This window comes from Aquarana catesbeiana, linkage group LG05 (assembly GCF_042186555.1).
Source record: "Aquarana catesbeiana isolate 2022-GZ linkage group LG05, ASM4218655v1, whole genome shotgun sequence".
Lineage (NCBI taxonomy): Eukaryota > Metazoa > Chordata > Amphibia > Anura > Ranidae > Aquarana > Aquarana catesbeiana.
Window position 1 is genome coordinate 39,783,806 of NC_133328.1, and position 4,250 is coordinate 39,788,055.

Here is a 4,250-nt window from a genome sequence, read left to right on the forward strand (position 1 = left end):
CTACTGGCTTTACTTTAGTGATGTATGTGCTACCAACTCAGGGGTTCGATGCGTGCAGCCTCATTGGACTGTACGTCTAAGATATGCAATGCCTCTGAGGAGGCCGGGTTGTTGTATGATGGCTCCCTCTTGGCCTGGACCCCTTACTGACCCTAGCGAATTTACTATAAATAACCATGGGTATTAATATAATTTCCCATAACGTTAAAGGTTTTAATACCCCACAGAAGAGAAGAAAAGCATTTAAAATGTATAAATCTCTTGGGGCGGATATAATTTTGCTCCAGGAGACTCACTTCTCTAGAGATAATCACCCATCACACTTTGACAAATCTTTTAATCAAAGCTATTTCACCACTCATGGGTCCAGGTCTAGAGGGGCGGCCATCTTTATCAAAAATTCTGTGATGTTTCAGGCTCAAAAGATTTATAAAGATCCCAACAGTCGTTTCGTGATAGCTCAGGGTACCATTCAAAACAAACTTCTAACTATAGCCTCAGTGTATGCCCCAAACACCTCACAGGCAACATTTTTCAAGGAATTCTTCCTAACATTAGATAAGTTCCACTCCCCTCATATACTAATCGGAGGGGACTTTAACTTGGTTGCCCACTCAGGACTTGATAGAAGCCGAACATGTCCAACGTCCCAGGCCTTTCCCAAATCCCTTCAACACTCCCTAAAATCCTCCCAACTTATAGATATATGGAGAGCCCACAATGTCGGCTCTAGGGAATATACGTTCTACTCCCACCCCCATGACAGTTACTCACGTTTAGATTATATTTTTGGCACCCCCTCTCTGACAATGAACTCAACTACTGCTAACATTCATGTGTGCCCATGGTCGGATCACCACCTTGTATCCACCCATATCTCATGCTTGGGCCTCCCACATATAGCCAGGTCCTGGCGCCTCAATGACACACTACTCACAGATCCTGTGATTGTGGCTCAGTTGGAGGAACATCTCAACGAATATTTCAGGCTCAATAATGTAGAGAACATTTCAACTACCTCTCTGTGGGCAGCCCATAAGGCTGTGATGAGGGGCCATCTAATAGAGATTTCCACGACCCAAAAAAGACAGAAACAACAAGACACCCACAAACTTACCTTAGAACTGGAACAACTTTATCATAGACACACACAGACCCCTACACAGGAATTGCTCCTTCAAATCACAGAAAAAAGAAGGGCTCTAGATGATATACTATTAGATCAGATAGAAAAGTCTCTTAGATGGTCTAAAGCCCGCTTCCTTCTTTACAGTAACTCTGCTTCCACGCTGTTTGCGCGAAAGCTTAAACAATCTACCCAACCGACCCATCTCTATAAACTAAAGGATCGCCATGGCAACCTAACCTCTCATCCAAAACATGTTCTGCAGATCTTCTCCACCTTCTACCAAAAACTGTTTTCTGGCCCAGACCCCTCACGCCCTCCACCTGTGCAATCATGGCTGGATTCCCTCTCGCTCCCTCGACTTTCAGAGGAGCAATTGGACATCCTAAATGCCCCTTGCTCGTCGGAGGAGGTGGCCTCTATTATCTCCTCTCTCAAACCCTCTAAAGCCCCAGGCCCGGATGGCTTCTCTCCTGTTTATTACAAAAAGTTCGCTGAATCCCTACTCCCCACACTCACAAATATGTTTAATCAAATACTCAAAGGACAATGTTTCCCTGAGGAAATGCTATTGGCCAACATGTCCCTTATTCCCAAGCCTGGCAAAGATCATACCCTACCCCAAAATTTCCGCCCCATTTCGGTTATTAATAACGATCTCAAAATATTCGGGAGGATCCTGGCTGACAGATTGGCCAAAGTTATTACAACCTTGATATCGCCCGATCAAACCGGATTTATCCCATCGAGACAGATTACAGATAATATACGTTTGGCCACTAATATTTTGCAGGACGCCCATATGAATTCTAACTCAGTATTGCTTTTAAGTTTAGATATAAACAAAGCATTTGATAGTGTCCTCTGGACATATTTGGATACAGTGTTGGCCAGATTTGGGTTTAGTGGGGCATTTTTACATGGCTTTAAGGCCCTTTACCATAACCCAAAAACCCGAATTAAACTTCCAGGATGCTACTCAGATTATTTCTCTCTGGGGTGTGGCACTAGACAGGGGTGTCCTTTATCCCCGCTTCTGTTCGCGTTGGCTATGGAGCCCCTGTCTAGATCCATCTCTAATGACCCAAACATCAGGGGCTACAGTAAGGGAGATCAGGAATTTAAACTTAGCCTGTACGCAGATGATGTACTACTGTTCATCTCAGACCCCTTACTTTCCCTCCCTAACCTTATGTCCTCCCTTGACTCTTTCCATAAACTATCAGGCCTGAGCGTTAACCCCTCCAAATGTTCGGCTCTACCAATTCACCTTCCGCAACCCCTATTGACCACCCTTACAGAAAAATTTAAATTCTCATGGAACCATATCTCTCTACAATACCTAGGAGTTAAATTGGCCCCCTCTTTAAAACAGTTATACTCATTGAACTACCCTCCAGCTTTTTCCAATGTCAAATACCTGTTAAATCAATGGTCCTCCTACCACATATCATTCCTGGGGAGAATCCAAGCAGTAAAAATGAATATCCTCCCTAAACTCCTATTTCTCTTCAGATCCCTACCTCTATATGTCTCGCGATCAATTCTTCAGAAGGTTCAGATAGACCTGCTCAGATTTATATGGCAGAACAAAAAGCCGCGAGTGGGACGGGCACTGATGTATAGAGCTCAGGGGAGGGGGGGTCTGGGTTGCCCGGATCTATGGAAATACTTCCTGGCATCTCGGCTTACCCAAATGGCACAGTGGCATTCCTTCCCGACCCCGGTGCCATGGCTACAATTTGAGCGGATCTCAATAACTCCATACTACCTCCCTGGCCTTCTCTGGTCCCGTTCAGTCTCTCCTAAAGATATTACCCCATTGAACAATATTGTTGGTCAATCACTTTATCTATGGTCCCTTTACTGTAAAAAGTTCAGGTTACATTCTGACGTCCCCCTCTTGTCCTCTTTTTTGGGAGAACCCTCTTTTCCCCCAGCTTTTTCCTCCAATCTGCCATATCTTAGATGGATTGCATTGGGCTTGGTGGACCTCGCTTCTCTGCTACAGAACGCCTCTTTCTGCTCCTACACCCACTTGCAGCAGACCTATGGGATGGGTAGATCCGGGTTCCACCAATACTTGCAAATTCGACACTTCTACTCGACTCTTTTGAGGGGTGGGGTGGAGATGTCGAAAACCCCTTTTGAACATCTGTGTGGAGAGGCGGCGAGAGATAGGGGGACAATCTCCGTACTTTATCGATACCTCAATGACCACAACGCCCCTCGAAAGTCGTTGGCGATGGTGGCTTGGGAGATGGAGTTGGCCCAAGAGATCCCTGATGGAGATTGGCAAGACATGCTAGATAACATGCACAAATGTACACGTTCTATGTCAATAAAGGAAACAGTGCTTAAGCTTCACACTAGATGGTACTACACTCCGGAGCGTCTTCATAGAATATATCCCCTGGTCGATGGCACATGTTTCAGAGGATGCCAGGACAGGGGAACGCTGTTGCATACGTTCTGGAGTTGTAAAGCCTTGGACACTGTTTGGCACAAAACTACATCCCTCATCAGACTTCTCTCCGGAATATCACTTACCTTGACATGTCAGATGTGTTTACTATTTGCGGAGCTTCCAGGTGTTCCCCACCCCTTACAAAAATTAATCCACACACTCTTCAGTGCAATTCAATGGGCAATAGCATTGAACTGGAATCGCCCCCAGGTATCCTGGTCACAGGTGATTTCTCGCATGGAGTCTATCAGGTCTATGGAGAGAATACATCATACTCTCCTAGATTCCATGCCTATATTTGACCGAAAATGGAACATCTGGACAGCTCATCTATTGAGCAACAGACTGGAGGATCCCTCTGATGCTTCAGCTGACCCTCTATAAAATGAGGGTTAGCTTTAATTGTTGAGAACACACTAAAGGGACACCCTAGGACCTTCACAACATATTAGATCCTTACAAAAATAGGCACATTGTGTCTTACTCCCTGACTGTAAACCTATTTTATTAGAAGTATACATAGATCACAATTGTATGATTTCGGTTTTCCCATTTCTTCATTACTTGTATGTCTTTTTATTTTCCTTTTTATTTTATTATTTTACTACTATTGTTTTATGGGCTCACTTTGTACGCTTGTATGAGCTATGATCTGCA